At 48.5% G+C, this 20,099-nt stretch overlaps 1 long non-coding RNA gene across 2 annotated transcripts in view; it reads left to right on the plus strand.

Annotated features, from left to right (window-relative positions):
* LOC138491962 (uncharacterized) overlaps positions 1 to 20,099 on the plus strand; it is a 29,695-nt gene that overhangs the window by 6,597 nt on the left and 2,999 nt on the right. Inside the window, exon 4 of one of the 2 annotated variants that reach the window (XR_011276113.1) lies at positions 13,456 to 19,460. The exons of the other annotated variant lie outside the window; for it this stretch is intronic. This is a non-coding gene — a long non-coding RNA (uncharacterized lncRNA). Of the gene's footprint in view, positions 1 to 13,455; positions 19,461 to 20,099 lie in introns of those variants that run through there. 2 annotated transcript variants of the gene reach the window in all.

Here is a 20,099-nt window from a genome sequence, read left to right on the forward strand (position 1 = left end):
CGAAGGGCATGACTTGATATTCAAACAAGCCGTACTTAGTACGGAAGGCGGTTTTCCATTCATCTCCTTTTCTGACTCGGACCAGGTGGTACGCTCCTCGAAGGTCCAATTTGGTATAAATCTGGGCATCTTTAACTTTGTCTAGCATCTCAGGGATAAGTGGCAAGGGGTAGCGGTTCTTCACGGTGATGTGGTTCAATGCGCGGTAGTCAATACAGGTTCTCAAGTCTCCTTCCATTTTCGGTATGAAGAACAAAGGACTGGCTGCGAGGGACTTCGAAGGACGGATAAATCCATTTGCAAGGTACTGGTCTAAATAGGATTTCAAATGAAGGTTTTCTGGTTCTGTGAGAGCGTAGATCCTGCCACAAGGGATTTGTGCACCAGGAACAAGGTCGATCTGACAGTCATAGGGCCTGTGCAGCGGCAATGTATTGGCTTGGTCCTTTCGGAAAACATCCTGGAAATCATGGCATTCACTTGGCACGGTATTAGTTGCTCCCAGGGTTGATACTGTCGCTCTGTGAGTCTTGTGGATACAGACGTCGGGTTTCTCCTCTTGGTAATAGCAGGCAGGGGAGCAGTCAATGGGGAAGGTTAATTTTCGTGGCCGCCAGTCTATTAAAGGGTTGTGAGCAACCAACCATGGCATCCCTAGTATTAGCCTGAACTGAGGTGCCCTAATGAGATCGAATGAAATAGACTCCCCATGTCCGTCCTGGCACAGCAAGGTTACCCTGGCTATGTACTGGGTTACTGGTCTGGAATCGATTTCTGTCCCATCCACAGCCAGTTCTTAATCAATATAATTTCCAACTGCTCCGCTATCGATGTATGCTTCAACGGCATGCATTCTTGACGACTGTTGGTGGTTAATTAAGATCACCAGTATTGCAAAGTGCGAGGTCAGCATCACTCGACAAACTGACCTCTACGTTTGTCGAGCTTGGTAGTTTTCCGATTCCTTAGCTTCATCCTTCTCTGTGCCCCTGACTGTTCTTCTTGGGGGTTTTACTGGACAGTCCTTTCGGAAATGTCCTGGTTTCCCACAATACAAACAAAGCTGTTGTCTTCTTTTGTCCCGCTCTTGTTTTGTTAATGGAGGCCGTATCCCTCCAATCTGCATGGGTTCTACAGCATTTTCAGGTACATGATGTGTGTTTTCCCTTGGTCGAACATAGACGGTCCGAGGGTCCATCTTATACCGGTCTGCCTTTCAGTCCTGCAACCGGTGGTCTAGCTGCACGACCAGATTTATGAATTATGCACAGTCTCTGGGTGGATGAACTACCTGGACTAAGACGTCCTTGAATTCGCCTTGTAAGCCTCGATGGAATAACGTGGTTCTTTTGTTTTCTAGCCACCTAGCTTCGGCAACCAGTCTGTTGAAGGTAGCAATGTACGTTAACAAGTCCTGATTCCCCTGTCGGAGTGACAAGAGTTCATTGTCTACTGCTTGTTCTTGGGTATGGCGAGCAAACATTTTTTCCATTTCTCTCTGGAACCCCCCAAAGTCATGTAATAGAGGATCGTCATGGGTTACCAACAGCACTGACCAATCTGCTGCACTACCACTCAGTTATGATGACAAAAGCTGCCCGAGCTTGGTCATTTGGAAATGCTCTAGGCCTACAAAGAAGATGAAGGCGGCACTGATTGATGAATGCCGCATACTTCCGTGGGTCGCCTGAGAACCTTTCTGGTGGTGCCAGGGGCACTGTTCCTGGTAACGTGCTCTGTACCGAGTGGGTGTTATGGCGGGGTTTTGCATCGTTGGATTGCTTCCAGGTAGAGGCGTCTGTCCTGCCTGTGATTGCAAGTATTGCCTGCTAATCTCTTCAGTGTGTTCTTTGGTCACTATTAGGTCTCTCCGGAGGGCATTAGTCTCTTGTCGGGCAGAATGAACCTCAGCACGAAGCTTTCCTAGTAATTGTGCCAATTGGTCCATTTCTGGGGGGATGGCTAGCTGCCATGTAGAGAGGTCGTGTCTCTGATAGCTCTGCTTGATGTGCCCAAAATAAGCTGTTTATACCGTCATCAAAAGTACCTCTTAACCCTGCGAGCCACCCTGCACGCTGCAGACCCCAACTGGATGCTATAAGATCTCTCTCCTGATCCTGGGAGAGCTGGGGAGCGCCCCAATACCTGAAGTTGAAGCGCCGGAGCGAAGTCCAAGATGGCGGCTCCCGTCTGCTAATCCCCTGGAGGAGCTTGGGCACGCATACGCCACTGAGGGGTTCGACTGCTGTCGGGGAGCGGACCGCCTGACCACCGCTCCGGCACAAGCGCCGCAACGCTTCTGCAGACCAGCTGAGGTCGGAGGCCCGGAGCTGCACCGAGAGCTCGCCCCGGAGGGTCCCGTTGGACCTGGCGAGAAGCGGAAAGGATGAGCCGAGGCAGCGCTGCTTCCCACAGGCGGTGAGCTGACTGCTCGTGGCACGAGCAAGCTCGGGAGCGGCGAGGATCGAAGGCTGACCCCGCCTGGAGGAGCTGCACGACTTGCAGGAGGGACCGGCAGCGAGCCGATCCTGCAGAGGTGAGCGGGGGCGGGTATGGGCTTGCCAGATACCGGCGAACTAGGCCGGGTTCCTGCGTCCCCGCAACGTGTGCCGCCCCACCCCCCTGGCTCCGCTGCGCCGCTGAAGCGGAGGGAGAGGATCCACCCGGCCGAGGGTGGCGAAGAGTTACCTTCGTTTTTGTTTGCCCATATAGACCGCCCTCGCGGCCCCCGGAGAGGCGAGGGAAGCAGGGGACCGCAGGAGCCAGCCCTCCGCTGCATAAACCAACCAGCCCCTGTCGGAGGGGCCACCCTTATCCTCCCACTACCTCGGACGGGGGTGGCACACTGGGGTCATCTGCCCGTGCTGACACCTCGTGGCTAGGTGCATTAACCCCACTGAGCCGGCAGCGAGGACCCCAAGCCTTCCCATACTGGATTTGGCCCATAAACTGAAGCCTCCTTACGCCTGCACTGGCATACCATCCAGACAGTTCTGCAGAGACCTGCTGCTTGGACCCCAAGCCTCTCCATATCAGACTTGGCCCGCGTGCCGGAACCCCCCCCTGTACCGGCATGTGCCCAAGTCGGTCCCACAGAGACCTGCTGTGAGGGCCCCGACCCTCCCCATACTGGACTAGGACCACAGCCGGGAGCCTCCTGTATGCCTGCACTGGCACATTGCCCCAAATGAAACTGCGCTCTTGCCTGCCTCGCCGCACTGGGAGTCACTGATACGCTGACAGTCAGTAAACATCCGTAACTTGATCCGCACGGCAGGCACCTCGAACCAGCAGTTGGCAGACAAAACTGCAGGAGAAGAGGACAAATGTTTCAGACACTACAGACAGCACCCTACACCAAGCTATCACAGACTTACCCGCCCAGCTGGCCAGGGCCAGGGTAGGCTGCCAACTCTAAACTGCAGGCGCCTCTTGTGCCCATAACTCGAGCGCCTTGCTGCGCCTGGCTACACCTGAAACCCTCTGCCTCATACTGACGCGGCGTGGCCACAGCTAGATCCTCAGCTGCAGGCACGGGCCTCCGTGCCTGATCCCTTGTGGACACATCCTATCCGTGCCACCGGCGCCTGGAGCAAGGACATGTCACCACCTGATAAGATGTCCAGAAAAAGAGCAGGGTCCAAGCAGCGCCTGACCACTATAGACACTTTTGCAGCCGGTGGCACTGCGAGACGTGAATGCTCAAATGTGGACACGCCTGAGGCGCAGCCTGACCACATTGATGCAGCAGAAGAACCCAGCAACTCCCAGATACTTGAAGCCATTAAGTTGTTTCAGGCAGCAATGGAGAACAAAATGGACGCTGTGGCCATAGATCTAGGCCTCCTGCGCCAGGACGTCTGGTCCCTGGCCGGCAGGACTGAAGCACTTGAAACTCAAGTTAAGGAAAATACTGAAGCTAAAACCCATCTCTTCCGAGATGTGGATGAAATACAACAAAGAGTCAAGAATCTAGAGGACAGGGCGGAAGAGGCAGAGGGGCGGGCTCGCAGAAACAATATAAGACTCCTCGGTTTGCCAGAGGGTATCGAGGGCCCGGACCCTACCAACTACATCAAGAATCTCCTGCTATAGGAAGTCGGCGCAGAAAAGCTCTCACAAGGCTTCACTATCGAAAGGGCCCACAGGTCCCTGGCAAAGAAACCACCGCCGGGAGCTCCACCTCGACCAGTGAAAGCAAAGGTTCTCAATTATAGGGACCGTGAGGTCATATTGGCTTTTTCGAGATCTGGGGGCCAGATCCAAAGAAACTGCAAAAATTGCCATCTATCCAGATTACACCTTCCAGGTCCAAATGAACAGGGCACAGTTTATACACACAAAAGGTAGGCTGAAGGCAGCGGGACTGCGCTGCATGCTCCTATACTCGTTGAGGTTGAAAGTACTACACAACAATAGAGCCCACCTATCCGACACACCAACACAGGCCCGGGACTGGATGGACGGGCAATAGATCCCTGACATTGTGGAAAAGAAATGGAAACCGCATTGAACCCTGCCGAGCCTTACACCAAATGACCCTTCCACATGCAATAGCCCACCGGATGACAAATTTAGCCTTAACACAGTTGAATGGATCCTCCACACGGAGACACCGGAGTCAAAGGACACTCCACCCCTTGGAAGTTTCCTTCTGGGTACATATACCCGCCCGTAGGGCACCTGAAGACCAATGTGTGGTCAAACGGAGCGGAAACGGGACTGTCATAACGAGGGGAACCTCGCTGGACTTGTTCTATGTTTGGGGAGTTTACAAAGGGTGTTAGTTCAAAAGTTAGGAATATGTACTGGGAAATATTGGGACCATGGGGAAAACCTTCATGCAACTCACCATCAGCTGGACCTCGAGCTCCACCTGAAGCTTACGACAAACCGCGTGATATCCATGGCTGATGCAATAAAGATCGTAACGTGGAACGTCAGAGGCCTGAACAGCTTCGTTAAACGACGCCGAATCCACACCTACTTAAAAAGATGCAAGGTCGGAATCGCCTTGCTCCAAGAGACACACCTATCTCCAAAGAAACTGGACGCCCTAGCCAAAACATGGCAAGGAACCCTAATTGGGTCCTCCAATGCCAGAGGGGTCTTGATTTGGATTGCCCCGACTGTTCCCTTCAGGCTAACCAGCACCAAAATGGACAATGAGGGCAGGATGGTATTGGTATGCGGTTCCATCGAAGGCAGGGAATTATGCCTGATTAGCACTTACGCACCCACCCATGATGCCACTGTTTTTTTCCACTCCCTGTACTTGCGACTCAGCCCTTATATAGACAGAACCATGATATTGGGAGGTGACCACAATTGTACTCTTGACCCACTAAAGGATAGATCAGACAACAAACACGATCGCCCCTCCCCTCCCGCTAAAATACTATCCAAACTAACTCATCAGCTGCTACTTGGCGACCTTTGGAGGGACCATCACCCTGAACGTGAATACTCCTTCTCCCCACCTCACGCTGTCCACACTAGGTTAGACTACATTTTTGTTAGCCAGGCACATCAGGCTATGTTTGCTGATGCATGCTATATGCCTAGGGTGCTGTCCGACCACTCCCCTCTGCTGGTTACCTGGGAAGTGTCCCCATCTAAACCCTCAGTACCCACTTGGAGGCTGAGAGCAGAGGCCTTGCTTGACACCGCATGCCAGGAACGCATAAGGGATAGCTCTGAGGAATATTGGCAAAATAACTTGCATAGCATAAAATACATGAGCATGTCATGGGAGGCATACAAGGTGGCAGCAGTTGGGGGCGCCCAGAGATCCATCACAACCTCTTTGGAGCACGTAGAGAAAGACCTGGGTGTGCTTGAGGGCAGGGCTGACCCAACCCCTGAACATCAAAAGGAAATTACCAAACTCAGACAAGCCTGCCTAACTCATTGGGAATCCCTCGGGAAATTGAGCTACGCTAAACACACAGAAAGAACCCATGCCCAGGGGGACAAACCCAGGTAACTTTTAGCTTGGCTCTATAAGAAGGAGGCTTCCAGATCACCCATTTGCCACATACTTAAACCAGGCGGCACCACCGCACACACTCAAAAAGAAATCAACTCGACCTTCTCTGACTATTACCGCAACCTCTATTCCGAGTCCCCGCCCCCCCTGACACTGCGATCGAGGATGTCTTAGACATCATCGGTCTGCCCAAATTAGATTTGCAGATGGACGAAGCCCTAGATGAGCCCGTCACCCCTGATGATGGTTGTGTGGTAATTAGATTGCTGCCGGCTGGGAAAACCCTGGGCATGGACGGCCTTCCAGGGGAGTTTTATAAGACCTACGAGGAAATGCTCGCCCCATTTATTAGCCCAGGTCTTCAATGAAGCCTTCGAGCGCGGCACCCTCCCAGACTCCATGAGCGAGGTCGTGATCATTCCCCTACTCAAACCGGGTAAAGACGGAGCGGACTGTGGCTCTTGCAGGCCCCTCTCCATGTTAAATGTAGATAGCAAGATCCTAACCACCCTTCTTGCAAAAAGATTGCGCATAGTAATCCCCCTGCGGATCCATCAAGATCAAACAGGATATGTCCCAGGGCGCTCCATCACCGAAAACCATGTCATATATATAGTACGGAACGAAGGCCACAGAAACTTGCAGTTGCATCATTGGACGCCACCAAAGCTTTTGATTGGGTAAGGTGGGGGTGGTTATATGCCACCATGGTGAAAATGGGTATAGGCCCGGCCTTTTTAAAGTGGACTGGTTTATACCAACCCCACGGCCAGAGTGCCTACTAACAAAACATACTCCGACAAATGGTCCCTCCACAGAGGCACTCGCCAGGGATGCCCACTGTCCCTCATGTTATACATTATTGCTGCGGAACCAGTGGCTACCTAACTAAAACAGGAATACGGGGATGGGGGGCCCCGAGATAGACGGGGTGACCCACCTCATTTCTATGTACGCAGATGACACCTTATTGTACTTACATAACCCTGAGCACCTATTGCCCTACTTCTTAGAAACCCTGGATTGTTTCCACAAACATACAGGGATCCAGATCAATAGGACCAAGTCCTGCCTCTACCCTCTAGCGGCATTACATAACGAAGATTATCAGTGTCTCCCTCCCCTGGATCTCGAATGGCAAGCAATCTCCTTCAAATACCTGGGGATTACTATACACCGCAATCCCAACATAGAACACATCCTCAACACGGTCAGGGCCAAGGACTCTCTTGTGAAATCCATGGAATTCTGGGGCAAGCTCCCGCTTTCAATGGCTGGGAGGGCCAGCCTCCTCAAGATGGTGGCTCTCCCCCGCCTGCAACACAACTTCACAAACGTTCTCTTCAACATCCCCCCCTCATTCTTTAAAGACATCAACAAACTCTGTAGGAGATTTCTCTGGCAGGGGGGCAGGTACAGGATGGCACTGGAAACACTCCATAGACCCTACGAGAGGGGTGGTTTGAAGATCCCCAACTTCGAGCTCTACTTCCTTGCCGGCCAGCTGAGACACGTGATGCGATGGATGGCCGAAGAGGACACGACGGATACCAACCTCCTCCAACTGGCCCTGCCTCATCTGCTACTGCGGGACTTACTGTGGGCCGGGGAGGGGGCGCTGAGACTCAGTCCATACCTTGCCAAGCTCGGGATCCGGCTCTGGAGAAGGGCCTGTAAGCTAGTTGGGTCGACGGATCCGTACTCCCTGCAGATCCCCATTGCGGCACTTATAGCAAATCATTCATGGGGACAACTTGAAACGCGCATCCTGTGGGAACCCTACAGGGTAGCCACACTAGGAGACTTGATCCAGGAACAAGAGATCCTAACATTCATGGAACTCGGTGAAGCCACAGGCCTTCCAGTGGGGCAGTTCCTGCTCCATAGAGTAGTGGTACAAGGCGTGGAAAACAGATGAACGGAGGCAGTTGACCGGACCTCGGGCAACGAGTGCATTGAAACAATACTAGATACCGCTGAGGGAAGCCACGAGACTTCACAAATCTACGAGGCCCTGTTGTTGGGCACAACCAAAGACCATCTCAAATGTAGGAAGAAGTGGGAAATTGAACTAGGCCTCGTATTCGAAGACAAGAACTGGGGGGAATCACTCATAAAAAAAATCTCCAGAAACGCCTGCTTACAGCTCATCCAACTGTATATTACCAACAGGGCTTACCTCACACCTGAAGTCATATCGAGGTTCTCGGGCGCAGAAATCCAAGTATGCCCCAAATGTGGCGAGCACAGGGCGGGGATGACTCATATGTTCTGGGGTTGCCCAGTGATAAGTCTTCTGGACACAAGTGAAGGACAGAGGGGCTAATGCAGACATTGAAGTGGAGGTGCAAGAGCCTACGGCCTGTATTGTGGGCAGATATAGGCGCAACAGGAAAAATAAGCCCTTAAACAAACTCAGAGACCTCATATATATAACTGCAAAAAGACGTATAACCATGGGATCGAAAAGGCCCAGGAGTCTGAATGAGGCCCAGTGGTGGTGCGACCTTAAGAAGTGGATCACCGTGGAAACTGCAGCATGGGAAACTGCAGTTCAAGTGCAGATGTTGGGCTCTAGCGAGGAGCTGCACCGTTGGGTAGCGCTAACGGTGCCCCTGCTCCATCCCAGGACAGCAGTTAGCGCCTCCAGCAGTATGGGCAGCTCTGACCAGGGCACAGACTCGAGGTGAAATAGGAACAAACTGTGGTCTTGGGAGCGGGCGGGGAGGGAGGGATTGGGTGGGGACTCTTAAGTATACTGTTTGATAAATGATAATGGCTTTGTTTTAAGTTGTTAAAACCAATAAATAAAAAAAATAAAAATTGGTCCATTTCTGATGTCTCCATGGCGCCCAGGTGGATTTGTTATGGTAGTCTTCGCGTTCTGCTATGCTCACCTCGTATCCACAGGGACGCCACCCAGCCGGGTTACTAGCTGGTATGCTTCTCAGCTTTGCCCTGATGTGGTCTGCGGGGAAGGTTCTGCCTTGTGGTAGAATTAGGCGTGCTCTCCGTCCTGCCTTCTTTTCAGGGGCGCGTTGTCTTTCATGGGCGAGTGCAGTCCAGTTACTTCACTGACGCCGGCCCGTTTGATATTGTTCAGGTAGGTCTTATTGCTGTTCTTTAATTTGTTGCTATCCTTCATGCCTTTCTTTGTTTAAAATGTCTCTTTTTCTCCCTTAGGTATGCAGAGCTTCAGTGCAGGGAACTGGCTGGGTTAAGCCCCGCTGGTAAATGATGGCGCATTAAGAGCGCTATGATGCCGTAAGTAAGCGATATGCACAGCGCTGCAAAGTCTTGCCTTTGCCAACCTGTGTATTCCTTCCTTGTAGGTCGCAGTGTTCTTCAGCGCGAGTGGAATGTCCGGAGTGGTGCCAGCCGAGAGGCGACCAGCCAGGTAAGCCTTTTGAGCAGTTCATAATTTGTAAATGTCTCTACTGCTTTCTTTAATGTTGCCCCTATAATCCTCTTTCAGGTCGTTCTGTCCGGGAGGCGTGCTGATTAGCAGAAGCTGTTCTCAGTAGCTGCGAGTGTTTAAAGATGAAGACTGCAGGTAAGATGCTACTGCTGCTAATGATGTTCCTTTTGTCTCCTTTCAGATTCTGCTTCTCCGAGGTTCGAGGGAATAGCTGGACACGGTGAGCATCACGTTGCAAGCTGCAAAGTAACACGAAGCGTGTTGTCTTGCTCGGGTGTGGTTTAAATAGCCCCAACAAAATAGTCCAGGTAAAGTAGTCCCTAGGCTACCACACCCAAAACACTAGACCACATAGCTTGGTTCTTAGGAACCAAGCTATGTGGATGCCTCCATGTTGGCTGACAATACAATAAAGTAGTTCCCAAGCACATTGTTTTTAATGATGTATGAGCCTGGCACCATAGGCGCCAGGACTGGCCCCATGAGGGCTTTTGAAGAGGATGCCAGGCTCTAGAGGCCTGAGTCCTGACTCCACCTGGCCAATGGGTTTGCCAGAGGGGGTTTTGGGCGAGGGTCGTGACAGTGACATACACTAAATTGGGGGTTTGCAATGTTTTCACAGATTCTGGCTCCTTTCTGAGATGGATTGTTGGTACCAAGTGAAAATATCTTTTTCACTGCACTGGCGGGGGAAAACATTTTTGATTTAGAAAGACCGCTCCGTGACTGGACAGAGCGGTCTTTCACTGTCATACTTGTCAAACCCCTGCCGCAGAAGAGTGCACGCAGGGGCTGACGGGCTCTGTTACCCCCAGGGGAGTCGTTGCAGGAGTCAGAGGTGAGTTGTGGACTGTGTGTGAGTGTGTGTCTATGTGGGTATGTGTGGGGAGGATGCGTGTGTAGATGCGGGAAGGTGATGGTGGGTGTGGGAATGGGAGGGGTTTGGGGCTTAAACCCCCAATTAACGAGTGAATGAGTCGGTGGGGAAGGACAGGGCAGTATGTGATATTTCCTCATTTTAAAGCCAACGCAAAAACGGCCGGAAAACAAATCTTTATTTTGTGTACAGGCTTTGCGGGAACATCACATAGAACCGAAATGTTTCCTAGAGCCCAAAGATGGTAGGAATCTCAAATTAAAAAGCAGAAGGAGAGGTGGAAACAGACAACAGAAATGCAAAAACACAGAAATATGGTAACTCTTATTTGGACTTTGGGTTCACATGGATTGCAGTTGCTAGAGAAATTAATCTGCAGGGTGTAGTTTGCAACCGTACATTAGCTTATGACAGCCTGAAGCCAACAAAATTAAGGCAGCATTTGGAAAAAAAACATGCTGATGGATTTCTTTGTGTGGTAGTTGAAAGGCGTAAAAAAGTAAAAGGACACTGTTAAAAATGTGGCATTAGTACCTGCAAATGCTTTGGAAGCTTCTTGCCACATTGCGTACTATCTGGGCAAAAACAAAAATCCTTTTACAGATGCTGAGAAAGTGATTCTGCCAACAATTCTCACTCTCAACCGGGTAATGCTCGGTGACGTTGCAGCACAGAATTGCAAAAGTATACCTATGTCTGGCATCACTGACCTGTCCTCTGATACAATACAGAAATTATATTGCGTTTGAAACAGTTTGCCCTACACTTGAATGAAGCCACTGACATTTCAAAAGACGCTCATTTGGTTTCTTATGTGAGGTACTGTCATGGAAAAGAAATATTGAGGATTTCTTATTTTGTAAACCAATTCAGGGCAGAGAAACTGCATCTGAACTCTTTGACATTGTTAACAACTTCCCAAGTTACCACTGCCTAAAGTGGCAGGAGTCAGTTGGTATTTGCACGGATAGTGCTCCTTCAATGTGTGGTGCTAGAGCTGGGTTAAAAGCAAAAGTGTAGGCAGTAGATCCACATATATTGTGGCCACACTGCATGATACACAGGGAAGCTTTGCCTGTGCGCACTATGGGGAATTAACTCAGAGGTGCAGACTTCTGTTGTAAAGACTTTTTATTAAGATGCACCCCACAAGAGCCTGTCTGTTTGCCACATTATGTGCAGAATTGGGATCTGCACATGATGCTTTGTTGTTTCACACAGAGTTTGGGTGGCTAGTCGGTGGAAACCGTTTAAATCTCATTTACGAACTCCCTACGGGACCACGCACATGCAGGCGTGAATGGCAGAAGCTTAATATACTAAACAAACATTTGCAAAATCCCTGTTTGCTTTTTTACTTTATAAAGTGCTCCATTATTCAAGTGCTTGCGGTGCCCTTGTGTGCAACGTTGCTATGTATACAGTACGGTGCATATACAACTCGTACACGTGAACGCACCTTCAATGGGTACGAGTGAATCATTCCAGGGATTTACTGTGAAGGAAAGAGTTACACGGGCCCAGCTCATGATTTGACTCGATCGTCTGCTTAAGAACATTGCAGTGTCGCGTTGCCCCCCTGAGAATTTGTCTTATTGTATATAAAGGGCACGGTGGCGCTATGCTTGTATTTTTCAGTAAGGTGCACAGACGCCCGCTGGCATGGATTTCCCTTGTGTGAGGATTGTTGATGTGTGGTACGTAGGAAGCCTGTGCGACTTTCGTGACTTTTGCACAATCTTCAATATTGCTTAATTTGTTTGTCTGGCATGAAAGCTGGCTAAGCTTTGAAGTGTGTGGCAGACTGAGCTGCCGTTTGGTACGGCGTGTTTGGTACGGCGTGTGTTGCACACACCGCCAGGTGTAGTCTCGGTCCGGGACGGTTGAAATGCCCTGATGAATGCGCTTTTTGATTCCTACCTTCCTGCTTCTTGAAGGGCTTACAGTAAATATTTATACACCAACAGTCAGTATGCTTTTGGGGTGGTTCACAACTTCGGTAGACTTTGGAAAGAACGAGGTTTCTTGACCTCACATGGCACGAAAATCCAGCATGGCACTTTAATAGTGCGATTACTTTCAGCACTCGCACTCCCAGTTCAGTTAGCTGTTATAAAATGTACAGCACATCAAAAGGTTACAGATGATATAGGAAAAGGGAATGCTTTCGCTGATCAGATAGCTAAACAAACTGCCACTGATTTTAGTTCAGAAATGTATGCTGTAAGAGGAACTGTAAATATTTGCACTTTTGGTGAAAGTATCGATTCTGTAAAAGACATTCAAGCAGATGCTACTATAGAGGAAGCCAAGAAATGGGTTGAGGGTGCAGGAAGATTGGATGATGATGGGTGTTGGGTGGACAATGTTGAAGGAAAATGGTTACTCCCTGATGCCTACATTACAATGATGGTTATGGCTCATGGTCCGGCACATGTCTGCGTGTGTAAATTGACTAAAATGCTACACAGTGTATGGGCCAATGATAAGATTTTCAAAATTGCGGAGTGCTTTGTCCAAGGGTGCATGGTCTGCTTGCAGTACAATGTAGGAAAAGGTACCTCGACTCCTAGAGGAAGTTTCGCTCCACCTTCTGTTCCGTTTGAGGTTATTCACTTTGATTTTATTGAAATGGAACGTTGCAACAATCTTAAATATGTGTTGGTTGTCATTTGTGCCTTTAGTAAGTGGGTTGAGGCCTTCCCTGTTAGAGATGCAATGACCATAACCAAGGCAAAAACTCTGTTGAAAGAGTTTTTTCCTAGGTTCGGGCTGCCGAGAGTCATCTGGTCAGATAATGGGCCACACTTTATCGCTGCTCTAATCCTACAAATATGCAAAGGATTACAGATTGATAAACGGTTCCATTCGGCCAGACATGCCCAAAGTGCCAGATTAGTGGAAAGGCATAACGGCATTATAAAGAACAAGCTCGCTAAAACGTGTGCTGGCACCAAGTTAAAATGGCCGGACGCCTTACCGATCGTGTTGCTGTCGATGAGAACAACCCCTCAAACTAAGACTGGGCTCTCTCCCTTTGAGGTGGTGATGGGGAGGCCTGCTAATATTTGGGGTATGCCAAAAAGTCGCTTGTTGCGGGATATAGAGAATGTGCTTCTTTCAGATTACTGTAACCAGTTGACTAAAAATCTGTTTTCAATTTATCACCAGGTGCGAGAGGCATTACCTGTACGTTACGAGGGTCCTGGTCACAGTCTACGACCGGGGGACTGGATCCTCACGAAAGTTTGAGAGGTTGTCTTGCCTTGCACCTCGGTGGAGGGGTCCCTACCAGGTCCTACTAGTCACCCAGACTCCTGTGCGGGTCGTAAGAACTGGATCCACGCGACGCACACCAAACAGATCCCGCAGCCCGTGCCATACGATACAGAAGACACAGAATCCCTTTCCACTGCTGTAACCAACGTGCCCGAAACAGCAACAACCGACACGAGAGTATCAGAGACCGTTTCAGAGTTTGCAAGGCCAGACAAAACGGCCATCTTGTCTCTGCACTCTCCAACAGTGGTACTTCCGGATCAATCATCTTCTGATCCCGTTTCCGTTCACTCGCCACCTCCAGTGGGAAGTGACGACATATTGTTATCCGATCCTTCGGCACCAGAAATAGTGAAATATAATTTACGTCCAAGGAAATAGACGTACAGCACGGTTTGACTGTGCGATTGAGGAAATCATTTGAGGGCTTGCCTTTTGGCCCGACTGTACGAAAGGATTGTGTTGGCTAAGGGTTGTGGGAAAGACATCAAGAAGACGCGCGACTGGAGTCGCCAGCAAACGAACAATTGATGTCTTTTCAATTGAAGACTACAATGCCTGCACCCGCTACCGCTCGTACCGAACTTTTAGATACATATGTGACTAGCAGAGACAATGATCAAGCATGTAATGGGACCCCCAAAGTGTATTGTTGCCTTTTTGTAATAATAACTAGGTTTTTAGTAACTATTGGTTTTGGGTTATGGTATCTGGAGGAAGCATATCCGCTAGAGGACTTTTTACCTGTTGAAAATGTATCTGTTTTCCACACTCCGTCCGTGCAATTGCATACCTTATCGCCTAGAGATTCTTCGCATAGACGGAACTATCAGAATAATACCATTTTGTTAATAATGAATGCCACTCATGCAATTTTAAATAGGACCAATTGCTGGATCTGCTCACATCTACCGCAACATGGGGATAAGGGGCTAGGTTGGTATATTCATCCTTTACCTTTGACAACTGCTTGTTATGCTTCTCTTAGAGCACTATTCTTTGGCCGATGGAATGACAGCATCTCAGGGAACTTTGATGGTACAAATTTGAATAGTTTTGAAAAACCTGTTTTGATGCCCATGGGATGCTCGCTTTTTGCAAATAGGAGTAAGCCAAACATTGCTTCTGTTAGGCCCTCTGATACATTGTCTTGTCCTTTTCAGTCTTTGATCTCTTTCAAAATGGCTCCTATAGGCAATAAGGATGCCACGCCTCCATCTTATTCTGTTAACCATAGCCCCGATTCAGTATCCTTCTGCATACAGAGGAATGGAACACGGTCAATGGGTAATATTAGGAAAAGCACCAACATTGCGAATTTGACTAGTGAGAACAGACCTCTCTACGTAGGTGAACCTGTCTATTATGTTTGCGGTAATGTGGCATTCCTTTGGTTGCCCAGGGATTGGCAAAGAACCTGCTATTTAGGGATTCTATTACCTGGGGTATTTATTGCCAGTACTGCAGAAATTTCGAAGACTCGTCCACAACGAGGCGTGAAAGGGGATACTCCAGCGCAAACTCTAGGCGACATCATGAAATCCTTTGTGCCATTATTTGGGCAAATTACGAATTCAGAAGATATCAGGGGACTAACGAGAGTATTGGAGAGAACCATCAACCGGACCACTGACATACTCTATAATATGACGTTAGAACAGAAAGCGATAAGATTAGTGGCTCTTCAGAACCGGATGGCATTAGATGTCATTCTGGCTGAGCGTGGAGGAGTATGTAAATTAGTGGGGTCCGCTTGCTGCGTTTATGTACCAGACTCCTCTCCAAGGATCTTCAGGGCTATCCAAAATCTACATGTTCTTAGTTCAGAAGTGCATGTTCCTGAGGGAAACTGGAAACTTAGTGCATGGTTTTGGGACCTCCTACGGTCGTGGGGATGGAAGTTGTTTTCGGCCCTGCCGATTATCTTGGGAAGTTTTCTGTTCCTTTGTTGCTGTATATAGTGTCTCCCTGGTATATGTTCAGTATTAGGGGGGTGTTGCGCGCAAGCAACAAGTGTATTAGGGCATAAAATATACGCCCCAGATAAGGTTTCCAAGGAGTATGTGTTGAAAGAAACTCTAGTGTCTGATTTAATGGCAATAGATATGTCCGACAATGATTCGGGGTGTATAGATGTTGAAATGTGGAGTTAGTCGCAAAGTGATTGAAGGTAGTTTAGCGCTTGGCATAGGCCAAAAGGAGGGTTTGTTAGAACTGATATAATATTGTTTCTTCCTCATTGTATATGTTGGCCTACGCCCAGTCGCTTTGCGAGGAAATCCATATTGCAAGGTCGTGACCTTAAGTGAATCAAGCCTCCATTTTAGGTTAAAGCCGCCATTTTAGTTTACCGTACAAAGTCACCCTGTGGCCTAAAATGGCCGTCTTGTGTTCTCTTGTGCTTGCTTTAACCTCTTCAACCTCCGTAGGAGAGTTAATGCCCAACCTGCCTTCAGGCTACATGTTAGGGTCATGTAGACCTTGTCCTTTGTTGACCTCGGGATCAGGGGATTACTTGAATCGGCAATGTTAACCTACAAGTATACAAGAATATAACGCTATCTAAACACGATATGTGAAACATCTGTATGATCTGTATTAAAGCAATGTGTAAAGAGTGTAAAGTTAAACCTAGAGAATAATAGTGTTTGTTAGAAAATGTATTAAAAAGTAAACCGCATGCACGAGATATGTAAATTAGGAACGAACCTGGCGCGACCCTAGCCCAGTACATGATTAACTTGTAAGAGGCTGGACATCGTTATAACGAAACTTTATAAATACGCTGATGTCCAGCTAGCAAATCCTGTTCACTGCTCACATTTAACCCTGCTGGTGGTCTCTGTGATGTACTGACGGCCAAATAGCTATTTGTGTACTTTGTTTTGTAAACTGTACAGAATTGCAATAAAGATTCTGGGAATCTTTACAAGCCTGTGTCGGTGTAGTTCTCTTTGCATGGTGTAAAAGCCTTAATATTGTATTTTTCTGATTCCACAAGCAAACAATTCATTGTTCGGGACCCCTCTTCCCCTCCCCTCTGTGTTTGTTTTAAAAATATATTTTATTATCGAGATAGCTGCGAAATATGTGAGGTCCATACACAAGCACACTGGATTGTTTTGTATATGAGACTCTGACGAGCATGCCATTCAAAGAAGTTGCCTCACATCGTAAATCCACTAGACCAGTAGTCTTCCAACTTTTTAGGCCTGGCCCCGCCCTGAGCAATATTTGGGCAGGCTGGGCCCCCCAAAAAATGCCAAATGGACAGTATGTATTGCGCACCGTCACTGCACCCTACTCCCAGTATAGTCCCTGGGCTCCCCCACCTGCTCCCAACACAGTGGCTGGCTCCCTCATCCCACTCTTTCCCGTCCCTGGGCTCTCCCTATGTCAGAAATACTTGATCAAGTACACGGTAGTTGAACTCGAAGAGTTCTTCCTACCGATGTATCCTTTTGTACTTCCAAAATAAATACAAAGGAATCAATCGACCAAAAGATGGGAAAACTCTACACCAGACTTCGGAGGACGCAGCAACTCCGTTGACTGCAGAAGAGGAAGAAAGCTATGATCACCACTGAGCACAAAGAACGGTATTACTATAGACTAATCTAGAGAGTAGCACCAAGAAGAATGACAGTAGACTATACGCAATAACGTATATCAGTACAAGAATCAAGAATGGATTTACCAAGTTGTGAGGAATGAAGACAGGCAGCCAAAGGGAAACTCTGCACAACCCAACCTAACCCTGAAAACACGACGGCACAAGGACTCCTAGGCGAGTGCAGTAGTCTCTAGTCGAGTGCCTGTACCGACGGAACAAGGACGCCTGTCGACCTAGCACCAGTAGTAAGTCTGTAGTTCATGCGCTGTGTTTTGAGTCATGCAGGTTCTCTCTGGGGTATGACTTTAATTTCTCCAATTGATTGTTTCACGAAGAATTACGGTGGTGGCAATGCGATGAAGGTTCTTCCTGCAAATGCTGGATTCAAAGGAGTAACGTGAGGATGATAAAGTGCAGGCGATGTAGTTTTGAAGATGGTAAACCAAGAATGGTCAAAACGTTCCGGGTAACTTGCTGGCAGTGTAGTAATCTATTCAGGAGGCAGAAGCATGGTCACAAACATTCCGGGTTCGATAACTTGCGGGCAGCGTAGTGTTATATTCATGAGGCAAAAGCGTAGTCAAAACACGGGCCATATTCGATAACCAGAAGGTCTTCAAGTCAGAAAAGGATCAAAACAAAAAGTACCTAACCAGTACACAAGAACTAGCCAAAATTTCCAAAGCAAAATCAGAAGCGAGGAGTGCGGCAACCCGGAAGCGTTATAACGGGTGGCTGCAAACTTGCCGAACGCCCCCTCTCCGAGACCAGGTCACGTGACGAGCATGAAGAGGACGCCATAGTCGCCATGGCAACCTCGAAGCGTGTGTTTTTGAAAATGCGAAAGCGAGTCCTAGGAAATCCATGACGCGGAATGCTCAAATGAATAACATCATGACAAGAATAGGGTATAGTCGTACCAGTAGAGGTTTCAGGTTTCTGTGATGAGAAAGAATGCTTATTTGGGCCTTTCAAGGTGTGGTTTCTGAGGCTAATCCTGACACCCCACACCATCACACACCCTGAACTCTCCCCGCCCTGCTCCCACCACTATCCCATGGTCCCCACCCATCCTGCTCCCACCACAGTCCCTGGGCTCCCTCATACCGTTCCCAACACAGTCTGAGAGCCAATGGCAGCTGGTGAATTTTTTAAGTAGTGGGCATAACTATTTCCCCCAAAAATGTCATAGCGACCGAGCGCAATGAGGGAGTCCGAACCAATCAAGGGGATTTCGGGGCGGGGGGAGGGTTCCCCCCATGAATTTTTTAATAAAAGAATTGGTTAAAATGTTGCATTGTAGAGCATTCTTTTTTTTAAAAAATGGGTAAATATCCAAACAGTTTGCAATTGCTGCTGCGGGGGCCCAGTGGGCAGGCATGACATGTTTTACTGACCATCTATGATAGATGTTCAGCATAAAAATACCATCCCTGTCCCCTGGGCCCCACTAGGCCTAACACATTCAACATGATTATGTGTGTATGCAAGGTGCTGGGGTGCCATGGGGGAAAGCGTGGCATTTTTGACTGGACATCTGTGATAGAAATCCAGTAAAAAAAAAATACCATCTCTGTCCCCTGGGCTCCACAGCACCTCAGAAGGAGAGCTGATTTTGGCAGGTGGGTAGAGGGATTGTGCAACAAAGGCATTTAGGCATTTTTAAAATGCCTTTGTTGTACAACCCTCCTTCCCACATCTATCCACCACTTGCCAAAATCAGCTCAACAGACCAAATCTTAACACGCACACACACATTCATACAGTAATCACTCTATCATTCACACAAGCATCCATCACATACACTCACACATAACACAAGCATTCACACATCCATGCACATGTTTCAATAAAAAAAATGAACATAAACATACTTTCTGCATTGGCCTGGATGTGGGTGCTGAAACGCCCTGTTCCAGGGTGCTCTGTCCATATGTGCGAGGAGGCGCAGGAGCTCCCCCTCGCACATACAGACATGCAGTGCCTCAGCCAGCATTTCCAATGAGCTATGCACTGCTGGCAGAGCAAAACGCCCCAGCCTTGCATGGCTCAGTGAGCATGTGCAGCTGGGGAACTGAACTGTCAAAGGGAAATAGGGTTTCCCTTTGACAGTTCAGCCAGCCTAGGAGCACTCCCTGAGCTTCAAAAAGCAGCTCAGGGAGTGCTCATTATTTCACTGGGCTGGCCCCTTAGCCCCTCCACAATGGTTGAGGGGGCCACTGGGTGGGCGCCCCCTCACCATTATGGATGAGGCGCCAGGCTCGGATTGCCCCATAGGGCAATGCCTGTACCAAAAATACAAAATGCTAGTGTGGGCCAGTCAAACTGTGCCACCTTTTTTGGCTAATGTGGGCCGGTTTGATGAGTTACTTTACTGTGCAGTGAGTAATTTTAACCATTGTCGCTGAATAAATATTCTATAAATGTACTTGCATTTTAACACAAAGCACCCTCTTGGGTACTATTCAAAGACTGTGAATGAATATCCGTTTACAACTGCGGGCCACTTTTTCATTGGTGCCCGAAACCATGTCCTGTTTCCGCCCGACCATGTGAGCCACCCCTGCACATTTCTTCCAATCTAAACAAAAAAAGAAAAAAAAAATATATATATATATATATTTTTTTTTTTTACATTTCATGCTGGGCTCTAACGGCCCCCCAGGGATGCAGCTGCGGCCCCACCCACAGTTTGAATACCACTGCTCGAGAGTAACTCTAAAATATAGATGGTCTACATGATTTCTCTTATGTTATTGGGCATTTGTAGAGCGACTTTTATCATTGGTATGATCACAAATTGCTATGGGTTGAATGCCCTTGGGTACTGTAGTCCATGTCAGAGTATGTGTGCAGCTAGACTGAGTTGTGGGTAGCTGCATGGGGAGGGAGATAAAGTGCCAAGGAGCGCAAGAATAAGCAA

The sequence above is a fragment of the Ambystoma mexicanum genome, chromosome 10, assembly GCF_040938575.1.
Source record: "Ambystoma mexicanum isolate Mex_15411 chromosome 10, UKY_AmexF1_1, whole genome shotgun sequence".
Taxonomy (NCBI): domain Eukaryota; kingdom Metazoa; phylum Chordata; class Amphibia; order Caudata; family Ambystomatidae; genus Ambystoma; species Ambystoma mexicanum.